Source organism: Panthera uncia (assembly GCF_023721935.1).
Source record: "Panthera uncia isolate 11264 chromosome A3 unlocalized genomic scaffold, Puncia_PCG_1.0 HiC_scaffold_11, whole genome shotgun sequence".
NCBI lineage: Eukaryota > Metazoa > Chordata > Mammalia > Carnivora > Felidae > Panthera > Panthera uncia.
In genome coordinates this window covers 31268352-31284398 of record NW_026057578.1, presented here as the reverse complement: position 1 = coordinate 31284398, position 16047 = coordinate 31268352, and the positions used below count along the sequence as shown (strand labels likewise).

At 41.5% G+C, this 16047-nt stretch overlaps 1 protein-coding gene across 1 annotated transcript in view; it reads right to left on the bottom strand.

Annotated features, from left to right (window-relative positions):
- Positions 1-16047, bottom strand: part of CHGB (chromogranin B) — a 41684-nt gene that overhangs the window by 22763 nt on the left and 2874 nt on the right.

Here is a 16047-nt window from a genome sequence, read left to right as displayed (position 1 = left end):
AAACATGCCAAGCATCCTTCTGCCTCAGGTCCTTTGCGTTTACTGTGTCCACATGGCAAAGGCTTGGCCTGTTTCCTTTTATACTCTATTCCTCGTACCCAGAACAATACCTGCATATAGTGGCTGCTCAGTGCATATTGTTGAATGAATGAATGAATGATGCATAACCAGATATGGAACCATTGTTAGGGAGGACATCCAACCAACAGGAGAGTAGGTGGTCTGCTTTTGGGGACACTAAAATGACATTGTTTAGTTCTGGGAAGGATACACTCAGTGCCTGCTGTGAGCATAGCAGTGAGAAAGACGAAACAAGATATAGACCCTGACCCTTTCCCTCAATTTGACCATTGAGCAACTGCTGAGTCTAACATTGTGTGAGTTGCTGGGACTCACGGATGGTTAGGACAAACCATAACTTCCCCCAACGAGCCTATCAGGAGGTTTGTCCTAACTCAGGAGTTCAGAGGTGCAAATAAATAACTATAATACAGGGTTCTGAGTGCTTCCTTAGAGGAAATATAAAGTAGGGCCAATAAAGAATTCCAACAATTGGCAGGGGGGCCCCAAGGCTTCCACTAGAGCTGATTTTAAGCTGGCTTTTAAGTAAACATATGCCAGAGAAGCTTATTATTTCATAGGATGATGAATAACTTTAAAGACAAAACAGCAGTTACAAGGCACTGTGCCACTCATGCTGGAGCTAGCTTGTTCGGTTCATGAGGGGTGATTGTTAAATTTTCAGGAATTTCAAGAGAGTTGGCTGATATTACATTGGCAGCTTGAACTCAGCCACGGTGGGCATATTACAGCACAGAAACCATATGTATATATGATTTCTATATATATCTGGTCTCTGTCTCCCTCTGTATATCAGATCTTCCCTTCCCCAAGAGAGGTGGTTGCTAAACACCCAGGAACATACCAGCAGGCACAGAGCAGACACGATCCTAGGTTTCATATGATGGGATGGCCATAGCAGCTGTCACAGTCAAGGACTGTGGTGATGGTAAATGAGCTAGGCCTTCACAGAGGATGAGATTTGGATGTGCCAAAGTGAATGTACTGGGTGAAATAATGTCCCCCCCCCCCCATTCATTTCCACATGGAACCTCAGAATTTAACTTTATTTTGGAAATAGGGTGTTTGCAGATGTAGTTAGTTCAGTTACAGTGAGGTCATACTGAATTCAGGTGTGCCTGAAATCCAGTGACTGGTTTCTTTACAAGAGATAGGAGAGGGAGATTTGGGTATGGAGAGAAAAGACCTGGGAAGAAGGCATGTGAGGAGAGACACAGAAGTGGGGCAGATACAATTTAAGGAGTGCCAAAGATTGCTGTAAACCACTGGGAAGTAGGAAGAGGCAAGGAAAGAGTCTTCCCTACAGGATTCAGAGGGAGCATGGCCCTACTGACACCTTGATTTTGGACTCCTAGTTCCAGGACTGTGAGACAATAAATGCCTGTTGTCTTAAGCCACTAAGGTTACGGTAATCTGTTACCATATTAAGAACTAGGTTACCATATTGGGAAACTAATACAGAACTACATGAACAAAGAGAATGAGGTGGGATGTGCACGAGATATCTGAAGGAGAGGAAAAGTAAGAACTGTTGTCATTCATTTATTGAGGGCTTTATATGCTTCCTCCATTCCTACGGTCAGCATCATTTCTGTTAATCCTTAAAATAATCCTATGAGGTAGGGTTCATTATCCTCGTTTTGAAGATAAGAACTTCAAAATTCAGAGAAGTCAAGTTATTGCACAAGAGTACACAGAAATTAATAACAGACTTAAAAAGCAAGCTTGTCTGGGGCACTTGGGTGGTTCAGCCAGTTAAGCAACCAACTCTTGATTTCAGCGCAGGTCATGATCTCACAGTTGTGATATGGAGCCCCGTGTTGGGCTCTGTGTTCGGCATGGAGCCTGCTTAAGCTTCTCTTTTTCTCCCTCTCTCTCTGCCCCTCTCACCCTCTCATGCTTGCTCTCTCTCTCAAAAACAAAACAAAACAAACCCCAAAAAACAAGCTTGTCGAGCTTTTAATGCTCACCTTCATGTTCTCTCCCAAGTGGGCAAGAACCATCTCAACAATCATAAATGATGGAGACAGTGATAAGATATTAAAATCCTCATTATCTACATCAAGGAAGCAGGGCAAGGAGATTTTAGGATCCAAGTAGAGTTCAACACCTTTTGCACTGTAAAAAGTATTGATCTGGTAGAAAGACCCAGATGTCATTTTTAAAATGGAATTTTAAATACAGACATGCTAAGAAAAATGCTATAAGAGAACTGAGACCCTTTATGTGGAAGGAAACCACCATCACAGTCAGAAGAGATCCAAGTGGCTGACATTTACATTGGTTAGAATCTTTTCTCCCCCCAAATCGTGCCTTTTATCTGGCATCATGGTTTGAACTTAAAGAAATAAAGATCTAGCTACTAGAAAAACAGTCAATAGTCACATAACATTCTACACATTTGTACACTTTAGACAAGCTTTGGTTTAAAAATAAAAATAAATCCAGGGGCACCTGGGTGGCTCAATCAGTTAAGTGTCAGACTCTTGGTTTTGGCTCAGGTCATGATTTCACAGTTTGTGGGTTTGAGCCCTATGTCAGGCTCTGTGCTGACAGCACAGAGACTGCTTGGGATTCTCTCTCTCCCTCTCTTTCTGCCCTTCCCCCACTCTCTCTCTCTCTCAAAAATAAATAAATGAACTTTAAAAAAATAATTCCACCAGCGTTTTAAGGGAAGATCACATTGAACAATTGCAGCTATATTACCAATGAGTCCCCTTCCCCCCACCTCAAGTAGATTCATGTAAAAATGTTTCTAGGTTATATAATACTAGGATTGTGTTTGAACTTGTATATTGATAAAGATAGTCAACCAGTTATCTAATAAAAGGGAACTTACTAACATAAGTGCAATAGTTGAATGGTGGAGAATATAATGGGTTCTATATATACATTACCTTGTTTACAAAAACACAGCCTTCATATGAGATATAATATTCTCATATGATTATTCAATTTATTAAAAGTCTAAGGTTAAAAACGTCATTTTGCCTACTTGGTTTTTGAAAATTATTATTGCTTCTAAATTGTGGTTGGTTAGGATCTTTTATTGATTTATTTTTAATGTTTATTTATTTATTTTGAGAGAGAGAGAGTTTGCAAATTGGGAGAGGGGCACCTGGGTGGCTGGGTCAAGCGTAAGACTCTTGATTTCACCTCAGGTCATGATCTCACAGTTGTGAGATTGAGAACGACATCAGGCACTGTGCTGACAGCACAGAGCTTGCTTGATTAGGATCTTTTAATCTGTGACTTTAATTGTTGAGAGCTGAAGTCAGCCTAGCAACTGGAATTGATTTCCGTTAGGTCCATACTTAGTAAAAGGCTATGCCTGTATTTCACTGACTCTGCATTCTAGCCTTTGGGAAAATACTGTCCTCAGTCTTTTGAGGTGTGACTGCGAATGCAGGGTGCACCTACCCCAGGGACACTAGGCCCCACTGAAGCATTCAGTGCAGAGATCCCAAACTGGCAGAGCCTGGGCCTCAGTGGATGGTTTGACTTATACCAGTTGGTTGTTTTAAATATTTGAATTTGAATACTTTTATTTTCATTATTTTTTTTTTAATGTTTATTTATTTTTGAGAGGGAGAGAGACAGAATGAGAGTGGGGGAAGGGCAGGAAGAAAGGGAGACAGAATCCAAAGCAGGCTCCAGGCTCTGAGCTGGCAGCACAGAGCCTGACGCGGGGCTTGAACTCGCAAACCGTGAGATCATGACCTGAGCCAAAGTCAGACGCTTAACCACTTACCTGACTGAGCCACCCAGGCTTCCCTGAATTCGAATACTTTTAATTGAGGCTTGCACTCTCCTGTTTGGCCACTCCCAGTCTCCACCACTTCTGGTTTAATTCTTAGCCCAGTTCCCACAGTTTATCACCTTTGTGTCCCTTGGAAGCATTTGCTTCTGTGATCCTTGGAAAGAATGCCTTGTACTATTTTTCCCACACTTGCAGAAAGTTTTCCATTCTCTTGATTGCGCTTCTAACCCCCATGGGAGATATATTAGTTCTTCACATCCCAGGATGAAATCGTTCAATCACATTGCTTCCCTCCTGAAGCCTAACACCAACCCAGAGAGAATTGAAGTTTTGCTGGTGGGGAGTGTGTATCTTTGAAGCTTAAATGATATAGGAGAAAGGGCAGGTTTAGTGGGATCGGGTAGAAAGGGGCTGTGGGTAGTCAGAGGGTACAAGAGGTAGTACCCACTGAGGAGCTGCTAAGTAATGTTTCCATGAGGGAATTCCTTCCCAGAGTTTCTTAGACAATTTATATACTTTCCAAATAGAAATTGGGAAAACAGGAGACGGTATTACAATTCTCCTGTATGAATTAAAGCTTAACAATGAGCAGAGAGATATGACTGGTCTAAAGGGATCCACTGAAAGACCAGGAGCCACCAGAGCCCAGGAGTTGAAGGTTAATGTAAACATTTTTGGAGAATGTCACAGAGAAGTCACAGTTTGATGGGTCTGCCTGTGTGTAGCTGTTACTGTGTGTACTGTGTTCCTGGTCCTATCTGCTAACTGAGAGACACTCTTGCAAACAAAATAAATATCAATACCTTTATACTTATTATGGTATACTTTATACAGATCCTAAGAAATAACAACTTTTGAAAGCAAAGTAAGCCCATAAATTAGTGATTTTGAATTGTGATTTTTGGGTGATGATGTCTATATTGCTGGATTACATTCAAATGTTAGATTATTTAAGAACTACTCAATTATGTTCACTGGCATTTTATAATGTTTGGATATTTGCTATGGGCTAAAATTTTTTTTACATATATAAGCTGTGTATTTCTTATTTATTAAAAATATTTTAATAAATAGGAGTACCTGGCTGGCTAAGTCAGTAGAGCATGTGACTCTTGACCTTGGGGTCATGAGATCAAACCCCACGTTGGGCATAGAGTTTACTTTAATATATATATATATATATATATATATATATATATATATATATATTTTTTTTTTTTTTTAAATAAATCCATAATAATGAGTAAGGAATTTTGGATTTTTTACTTCCAAGTCCCCAGGATTCATATGTTTTTGAGAATTTAGAAACACTACAATGTTGAGGATTTTAAACGGTGGAGAGAGTCTGTTTTGAAATTCTGCCCAGGGCCAATCTTACTCCCGGAGGAAAAATAATGGTCGCCAAGAGGTAGAGGTTCGCAGGGAAGCAAAGTTATTTGGTAAATGTCACAGGCTACAGAAGCCACAGGGATTTGCTGTTGTTTGTCTTATCCCCCATGTTCTCGATTTCACCTAGAAACATCATTTCACTTTTGTCTTAGCTGACAAGTCCACTTATATGCCTAAGGAGGCTTAAATGAATGTGGCAACCTGAGGTGCAGTTTGGTAGTTTGGTCCAGAATCCGAGGTCTTTTAACTATTTAGCTATAGGTAAAGCACTCAACCACATAGCATCAGCCATTTCCCTTGTCCCAACTGCTTGTGTTCCAACCAAGATCAGTTCAGGTTGAACCAGATGTGATCAAACCATGTCAAGTTATTGGCACTGATTGCTCTTTTGAGAAGTTATTCTGTATCACCCTGTTATAGACAATAGTGTCTGTACCAGATGAACCTCTGATTCTGGAGACTGGCAAGCAAAGAGAGGGCATGGATGAAATTTATCAGGCACAAGCTTAACTTCTCATTTCAGTCCAACTCAAAATGGAAGCCTCTTTGACTTCTACTAGCAGAAATCAAAGTTGTCCTTTGAAGCCAGGACAAAGCCAGTAAAGAGCTCATGCCTCTTATACTTTAAGGAGTGTGATCAGTAATGGTCGACCTCTGTTCCACTCACATTTTTGTATGTGGCCAGAGGAGGGGAGAATTAAAATTCTCATTCTGATGTAACAAATAAGCTCTGAGCTGCTAGTTAGATATACAGGTAGGTGTAGAAGTAAAAGATGTACGTCACATAGATGTAGATGTTGTATATGTTCAAGTAGGTGATGTTGATGTAGATATTGCAGATGCTGTGATGTGATGTAGCTGTCAGTGACACAGATATAAATGCAGATGTAGCTGATGTCAATATAAATATAGATGTACATAGAGTAGATGTCAATATAGATGTAGATGTGATTGGCATAGCTGTAAACATGGATGTAGTTGATGTGGATAATGTGGATTAGGGTTTCTCAACCTCAGCACTATTGTCATTTGGGGCTGAATAATTCTTTATTTTCAGGGACTGTCTTGTGCATCATAGGATGATTAGCAGCATCTCTGGCCTCTACTCACTAGATTCCAGGGGCACGCCTTTCCCGCCCAGAGTTGTGACAATCAAAAATGTTTCTGGATGTTGCCAAATGTCCCCTGGGTACAAAGCGGCTCTGGTTGAGAACCACCAATTTAGACAACGTAGATGTAAATCGAGGTAGAAGTTGATGTGGATGTGAGCATAGATGTAGATGATGTAGACGATGAACAAGAAAGTGTAGCTGTAGGTAATATAGACACAAACATAGATGTTGGTAAAGAATATGTAAATACAGACAGAGGAGATGATGTAAGAGGAAATATAAATGCTATTGGTCTAAACATAGGTGTGGATGACATATTTGATATAGCTAATGTTGATGGTCTAAATGTAAATTTTATGATCTGGGCAGAAAAATGCTGGTGTTGATGATGCAGATGACATAGATTAGGTATAATGAAGAGTTTAGGTATATGAGATATATATCTAGATAGATCAATATAAAAAGAATGTTCCCAACATGAATTTAAAATTTTGAAGATGGGAATCATATCTATATATTCATATCTCCCAGAGTAATTTGGAGGTACTCATTAACGATCTGTTGATTGTTTCATTAGTTCTACCCCTTAGGAGCCATTGAAGTTATCTCTTATATTCAAGTATATTTTCAATTGTGAAAACAGATTGTCTTCAAGAAAGTTTGTGGTTATTTAAATCTCCAAGTTATAAATAAAAGTACGTGGGTAGACACTTAAATACTCAAAATATATCCTGCATATATTTTCCTAACATTTTGTTGTGAAAAATTTCAAACATACAGAAGACTTGATAAAAACTTACAAATAAGACCTTTATACCCACTGCTGAGACTTTACCATTAACATTTACTATACCATTAACATTTACTTTACTATACATATAACATTTACCATACATTTGCTCTACTATGTCTTGTGTCTTCTGTCTGTCCATCTATCCATCCATCATTCCATCTTATTTGTTGATGCATTTCAAAGCAAATCCTACATGTTTTTCACTGATTCTCTAGAAGACTAAATTTCCCCCAAATACCACTTTTGACTTCCTATAATTATATACTGTCATCTAGCGTAGGATGCTCATAGGTCACTGGGATGTTTTGCAGAATATCTCTTTGTAGGATTTAGGAGATCATCATGACATTTGTTAAAAACATGAAGCAAAAGTTCAAACAAAGATAAGCCCAGAGTTTATTAAGGAGAGACATTGAGAACAGGCGGCTGTGGCATTTCTCCCACTTTTCTTTCAAGAGAGTCTTCAGACCACACAGAAGCAGCATCCTGTCAGGAATGGTTTAAGTGTGATGTTGCCTGAAGGCAGAGAAACTGCCTCGTGATCTTTTAAGGTCCTTTCGATAGAGCCAGCTGATTCTGAGATCTCTCATTCTCTACTAAAGACTGATACTCGGATTGAAAAAAGAAAAAAAATGATGAAAACCAGAAAGCCGTTACTTCAAGATATAGGTAGCTTCATTAGTACAAGATCACATGACAAGCCTCAGATGGTCTTACAACTCAACTCATTCAGTAAACCACAGGAGGATGTTCATACACCAGACAACAAGTGAGTAAATGTTTCTGCTTTCCTGACGTCTTTGCCTTTCTCACAGACATTTCCAAGTTGCCAGCTCACAGCTGGCTGAACCACAGTTGAAGCAAGTGCTATTCATAGTCCTGAGGAACCTGACCTCTTTCCCTAGAAACGAGCAACATATATTCTTTAGAATCACAGTTCTTTTTTTTTAAATTTTTTTAAAAAATGTTTTTATTTATTTTTGAAGGAGAGAGAGACCGAGCGTGAGCAGGGAGGAGCAGAGAGAGAGGGAGACACAGAATTTGAAGCAGGCTCCAGGCTCTGAGCTGTCAGCACAGAGCCCGATGCGGGACTCAAACTCACAAACTGTGAGATCATGACCTGAGCCGAAGTCGGACGCTTAGCCGACTGAGCCACCCAGGCGCCCCTAGAATCACAGTTCTTTATACACCCCAAACTCATTATGTTTAGCAAATTGTAAATCTCTCCAAAACATCAAAGCTGACGAGAACCTACACAAAGTACATTGGCTGTGGACTGCCGTGATTCCAAGTATCCAAGAAGATGTTCACTGAATGGAAGGGTCAGTCTGTGAAGTTTGTTCAGTTGTTGCAGGGCCATGGTCAGTGTGAGCTGCTAACACGTTACCAGGCAGGGTTAAAGAGGACTAGATGCAGAATGACCCTGTGACATGTGTGGAGAGCTACCAAATAGCAAATGGTGAAATAAATAATCTGTACCAATTAGAAATTTGGTTTGGGGTGGCAGAGGAAGTGCATCCCCTGTTTGATTCTGGGAGAGTTTACTTTGGGCTTTGAATTGGTGGGGAACAGAAAGTTTGCCCACAAGTCTGGAGGATGAGAGAACACAGAGTAGCAGATGCTGTAGATGCCCTGGCCCTATCTCCTTGGGCTTTGACGTTGCATGTATACCAGCCTGACTTCCAACGGCCAGCATCTGCCCTCTTTACTGGAGGGCTCTGTTGGGTGGCCAGGGTCTGCTCTGCCCATAGACACAGCAGGCCAGACATGCTGGAGATTTAATGCCTTCCTGGTTGCTGCCTTTTACCAAAGACTGATGGGAACTGGTGCTTACAGACCCCCCCCCCCCCACTCTCTCTCTTTTCTGGTGCAGGATAACTGAGGCTTGCGTTCTGCCCTGGCCCCCTGAGTTCTGCGGTAGGATTGAGTTCCAGTTGTGCACAGTAGCAACTTGCTTGATAATGTACCACCTATTGGCTTGCTTTTCTCCCATCTCAGTTCCCCACTCCTCCACTCAAATAAACTACTTGCACTTGAATTTGTGCCCCAGAATCTGTTTCTGAGGGGATCTAAAACTAAGCCACATAGGCAGTGGACAAATGCTCTGAACGTCCCTCTGGCTCATTATTTTCCATCTTGTAATCCGTCAAGGCAATCAGAAAGCAGAGAAGATAGGGCCTGCCAAACACTCTTACCTCAGCCCAGAAAACTCAAGGGCATCTTTTCCTAGTAACAAAGAAATCCTGTGCCTTTGGGAACAGCTGTCACAGTGTCAGCTCTGGCTTCATATTACTTAACCACACACCACTGCTTCCCATTATGGAATTTGAAAGCTGTTAGAAATACTGAGGGAACAGAGGCAGAATCCTGGCTGTTGCCTGAACAAATCTCCTATGTCCCAGTTCATCTTTGCCCCAGTCTGATATGTAGCAGCATGGGATACTTTCAAGTGCAAGTCCAGTCACTAATGGAACTCGGAGAAGTTTTAATGCCCCTGGAAGCCACTGTGATTACATTGAGCATCTGAGTGAAAGTCGAGTGGACAGATTGGTCTTTGGCTTCCCCCCCCCCCCCCAGAGATTAGGCCAAGAGACAATCACTGAAACACCAAGGCACAGAAGAAACTGTTAACCTACCTCTTCAGTGAGGTTAAAGCCTTTACAAACTCGGTGCTTAAAAAAGTGCTGTTTCTCTGACAATGTAATCCATTTTGGAGGGTAGGAAATCTCTCCGTATTTTGTTGAAATAAAATAACTACTGTTGTCTATGTCTATATACTAACAGAAGTCCACATGGGGAGATGGGTGGGCCATTTGCTGTTTTCAGGGAATGCTTAGCATCCTAATTCCTTTCCTCTATGATATGGCAAATGGTGAGAAGCAGGATTCACCCCCTACTATACAAGGGAGCCACACCTGATGACCCTTTCCCTGATCCTTGACTGCTAGAGGACAGTCACATGATCCAGCCTCAGCAAATCAGATGTTCCGACCCAGGGCTTAATTTAGACTCGGGCACAGTGCAGAATTTAGTGCAGCAGTGGCACCTAGGCTCCTGGCCACAGCTGCAGTCGTATCCAACAGCCAGAGTGGCAGCAGGGCCAGACTTAGGAACATTCCATCCAGTCTGTCCCTGAAGTATGACCTCAGCTGTGTTCCTGCTGCCCATTCTCCCTCAGATGCTGCCCATTTTCAAAACCTGATTATCCAGACTTCTGGTCAGTTCTGTTTGCCACCCATTAGCCAACCTTCTACTAAAGGCAGCTAGAGTCCACTTTTGTTGTGTGCAATCCAGAACTCTGACTGCACAGAAAGTGATATCTCTTAGTATACAGAGTCACCCCTGGAGGTCAGAGACCTGGGAGACTCTTGTCCAGGGGGCATTTAGATATCTAGATAACTAGACAAAGGGGTCTTTATCTCCTTCCCTGCAAAGGGCTTGACTACATGATTGCTGAGTTTCCTTTGCTGTTCAAAGTCTATGATTTTTTAAAAAATTTTTTAATGTTTATTTTTGAGAAAGACAGAGTGTGAGCAGGGGAGGGGCACAGAGAGAGGGAGACAGAATCTGTAGTGGGCTTCAGGCTCTGAGCTGTCAGCACAGAGCCTGACGTGGGGCTCAAACTCATAACTGTGAGATCATGACCCAAGCCAGTCAGACACAACTGACTGAGCCACCCAGGCACCCCTCAAAGTCTATGATTCTAAGTGAAGTGTTGACCAGTAAAGAACCAAAGCTACTTGAGTTTCTGCATCCTTAGCGATAGGGAAAGTGTGTCTGGAAAAAGATGCCACTCTGAAACCCACAGATAGATCTGGTCCAAATCAAATAATCAAAGAGTATCTCAAGCCACTATCCTGTATGCACAGGTCCCCAGAGAGGTGAATGTATCTGGTAAACACTGCTTTGGGCATGTCAAGGCAAAGAGAATCCATGGTTCACTTAACACTGTTCACAAGCGTCTCCCACTGGGGACAAAGAAAATCAGAGAGAAGACAGAGTGATTGACACTTTTGTGTATGCAGTAATCTAAATAATTTTGTAGCCATGAAAACAAGTCTGGGGCGTGGGAAAGGTGGTCATAACAATCCATAGCATAGATTATGGATTTTTAGGGGGAGAGCAGAGTTCATTTGTTTTGAAGCCCTTTCGCACTAAACAAATGCAGGAAAAAAAACCATTTGAAACATTACGGGTCAGGAAAACTTTTGCATTTAATGATAAACCAATTTATTTGGATGGTAGTTCCAAATAGTTTTTATGAGAGAGGGAGGCTAGTGTAGATTGAAAGAGGTTTAAGAGATACAAATGCAGGGTGCCTGGGTGGCTCAGTTGGTTAAGCGTCTGATTCTTGATTTCAGCTCATGATTTCATGATTCATGGGATCCTTTTTCTCTCCCTCTCTCTCTGTCCCTCCCCCCTTCTCAAAAGGAATAAACTTTAAAAAATTAAATTATAAAAAAAGATACAAATGCAATCGTAGATCCTTGTTTTAACCCAGATTCAAATGCTGTAAGAAGGCATTTTTGAGAAAGTTGGGAAACATTGAACACGGACTGAATATTAATGGTCATGTGATGCTTTGTTTTGTTTTGTTGAGTCCTTATCCATTAGTGACAGATGTTCAATTCACAGGTGAAATAAAAGAATGCCCTGGATTTGCTTTAAAATACTGTAGCGTAGGGGCACCTGGGTGGTTCAGTCAGTTGCATGGCTGATTCTTGATTTCGGCTTAGGTCATGGTCTCCGGGTCATAGGATGGAGCTGTGCATTGAGCTGAGCATGGAGACTGCTTGGGATTCTTTCTCTCTTTCCCTCTGCCCCTCTCCCCCACTTGCGCACATTCTCTCTCTCCTTAAAATAAAAATTAAAAGCAAAAACACTCTAGTGTAGTACTACTCAAGTTGTGGTCTGTGGATCAATGCCAGTTTGCAGATTGTGTGCTATTGGTCCGTGATAAGTGCAGACATTGACACTATGTATTTAGAAACTGTTACAACACTTTGTGTTGTCATAGCCATCCAAGCAGGGATTAGTGTCTCATTGGCCTGGGAAGAGCCCAGTCTGGGTATTGTTGAACTTGCATGGTGAGCTGCGTGTGCATGAGCACAAGCTGTGTGCTTGAGTGGTCCATGAGAGACTGGAAATTAAGCAAAAAGTCCTTTGCCATTGATAGCTTCTGCAATGCTTTAGCACACACACAAAAAGCAGGTGGAGGAGATTGATGAAAAAGAATGGCAGAAAGCTAATGGCTGTTGAAGCTAGGTGATGGGCACATAGCACAATTCTCTCTACTTTACATCTCTACATCTCTACATCTCATATACTTATATCTAAGCATATATAGTACCTATACAATATGTATGTGTTTCAAATAAAATAATACGGAAATGACCCACAGAATACATAGTCTGCATAGGGATTATATGTAATGATTCAGGTCAAACTTTATTTTACAGAAGAAGTCGTGGGTAAACAAACAAAGCAATTTGCTAGATCATGAGCTTGGTGAGCTTTTATTATATAATAAATTCTGATTATATAATAAACTCCTTGAAGCCAAGGTTCCTGTGAGATACCACTCTGTGTCTCCACAGGATTCAACACAGGGTAAATGTTGAGTAAATGGTGCTTAATAAATACTGGCTGATAGGCTAAACTCAGGAAATAAATTGCTATGAAAAACAGTTTAACTCTCCATGCAGTCATGCCATACAGCTCAATCAATTTGAAAATCAGTTTCCCGAATCCACCCTTGTGGAGGTTTGTCACAGAATGTTTGAGCCTGAGAGGGACTTGGAGCTTTGCTAATGTCCTCATTTTGCAAATGGAAATGAGGCCTGGAGGAGTTTGAACTCCTGGAGGAGTTCCTTGTTAATGACAGCATTGTTGCCTCTGATGCCTACAACTGGACTCTCTCTCCAGCCATGATGTTTCCCAAAAGGGATAAAGCCACCTCCTATTCCCTGTCCTTTACTCCTGGTTTAAGATTATATGGTTTCAGTTGCAGGAAAGGGAAAGAGTTGTCAAGCTGGCTCTACCAGGAGGCTAAACAGAAGAGGAGACTACAGAACAAGCTCATTTCATAATCAGTATTTACCCAGGACTGGTCTGTGTCTAGTCCGGCTAAGAGAAGCTCCCTGACCTTTAGGAACTTCCCATCTCTTTTGGGAAAGAAGATGTATATATGTTAATAGCTACAGGGAGGTCCTACTGTGTAAGATTAAAGTATAAATGAGTGGTTGGGTAGAGCCGTCAGGGCTAGAGAAGGGATGGGATATTCTGGAGGCCATGGATCTTGGGTATAAGGTCTGAGGGCTGAGAAAAGGGCAGAACACCTAGGTTAGAATAGTATGGACCTGGTTTGTGCTTCACCCTGCTGGTATTAAGGGCCTTGGGAAGTTTCTGTGGGAGGTGGGATGGGATCCAGTGTTGACTAGATTTAGGAAGACCAATATGGTAGCAACAGTGTGGGGAACGGCTGAAAGCAGGAACTTTAAGGAGGTCCTTAAGGAGATGAAAGCTTGGAGCAGGCGATGGCAGTGAGAAGAGAAAGAAGAGGCAAATGTAAGAATTTCAATTTTTAAGCAACGCCTCACCCCCAAAAAACCAATGCTACCTGCTGGGTGCTATTCTAAATACCATAACAAATCTGAATTCATGTGAGTATCCTGAATTAGACATGATTGTTATTTCTGTTTTACAGATGAGGAAACTGAGGCACAGTTAGGTCAAGTAACATGCCCAAGGACACATGCTAATAAATGGTAGAAGCAAGATTCATATCCAGGCAGGGGAGCTCCCAGGTCTCAGTTCTTAACAACCACTGTGTGCTACAGTGGAATGTTTAGAAGTAAAAGTCATGATGAATCCAAAGTTTTTCAAGCCTGAATGACTTAGCATCAAATAGGAGTATTATTAGCCTGTGGGAAAGAAGATACCTTTGGTTTTTTAATACATTTTGTTTAAGGTGACAAGGATGCATCTGAGTAGAATGTTCCATGGTAAATTACAACAGGACAAGCTTGGGAAAGATATGGCTGCCAGTTTTTTTTCTTTCAGCCCTTGAAAATGTTGTACCATCTCCTTCTGTCCTCCATGATTTCAGATGCAAAATCTGTTCTTATTTGAATTGGTGTTTGCCTATAATTAAGGCATGCATCATTTCTCTCTGATTGCTCTTAAGATTTTTTTTTGTTAGTTTCCAGAAGTTTAATTATGCTGTTTTGATGAGCATTTCTTTAGATTTATCTTAGTTCAAGTTCACATAGCCCTTGAATCTGTAGTTTTCATCTTTTGCCAAATGGAAGTTTTCAGCCATTATTTCTTTGAATATTTGTTTAGCCCCACAATCTTGCTCATCTCCTTCTGGGATTCTGGTGATAGCCATGTCACTATCTTTTATTACTGTTTCACAGATTCCTTTTCTTCCCCCCAGTCTCTTTCCTCTATGTTTGTCAGATTGAGTACATTTGATTGATCAGTTCTCAGTTCAGTGATCCCATCTCTTGTCATCTCCACTCTACCACTGAACCCATCCAGTGAGGGTGTTTTTGTTTGTTTTTTGTGGTTGTGCTTTCAGTTCTGTAATTTCCACCTGGTTCTTTTTTATAACTTCTATTTCTTTGACGAGGTTTTATAATTTTTCATATGGTTCAAGGGATTTCATAATTATTTTAAAGCATTTTGAAATGCTTTAAAGTCTCAACCAGATAGGGTTCCCTGGGTGGCTCAGTCAGCTAAGCGTCTGATTTCAGCCCAGGCCATGATCTTGCAGTCTGTGGGTTCCAGGCCCGTGTAGGGATCTGTGCTGACAGCTCAGAGCCTGGAGCCTGCTTCAGATTCTGTGTCTCCCTCTCTCTCTACCCCTCCCCAGCTCATGCTCTGTCTCTCAAAAAAAATAATAAAAATGTGAAAAAATAAAATCTCTGCCAGATAGTTTCAACATCTGATTCAACTCACTGTTGGTGTCAGTTGACTATCTTGTCTCACTCGTATTGTGATTTTCCTGGTTCTTGGTAAGACAAGTGATTTTTTACTGTGTTCTGAACTTTTGCATATTACGTTAGGAGACCCTTAATCTTTCTTTTTTTTTTCTTTTTTTTTAGTGTTTATTTATTTTTGAAGGAGAGAGAGACAGAGGTGAGTGGGTGAGGGGCAGAGAGAGAGGGGGACACAGAATCCAAAGCAGACTCCAGGGTCTGCACTGTCAGCACAGAGCCCAATGCAGGGTTTGAACTCACAAGCCATGAGGTTATGACCTGAGCTGAAGTTGGACATTTAACTGACTGAGCCATCCAGGCATCCTAGGAGACTCTTAATCTTATATAAATCTTCTATTTTAGTCGGCAGCCACCCTGTTTTTGTTTTTAAGGTTTACTTTTGTAGTCTGTAGTTTCAATGACAACTTTCTGAGCCCTTGCAATGCTGTTCTGGTCTACTATGGTCTGGCTTTGTTTAAGCTCCCACCAGATCCCTGCATGTGATGCCTACATGGGTATCCTTGGGAAGATGTAGGGGGTGCCCTAAGTCACCATCTATCATTGCATGGAGGGCTGGGAGACACTGGGCCTGAAGCCACTACTAGTGCAGCTGCATGTAACTATAGCATTCATTTTTTATTCTAGAATTTTATGATTTTTATCTTTTTACCTTGAAAAAATTTGGGGGGGACACCTGGGTGGTTCAGTCAGTGAAGTGTCCAACATCAGCTCAGGTCATGATCTCGTGGCTTGCAAGTTTGAGCCCCGAGTCAGGCTCTGTGATGGCAGCTCAGCACAGCGAGATTCTGTGTCTCGCTCTCTGTCTCTCTCTCTCTCTGCCCCTCCCCAGCTCACACCCTCTCTCCCTCCCTCTCTCTCAGGGGCGAAGAGAGAGAGAGAGAGAGAGAGAGAGAGAGAGAGAGAGAGAGA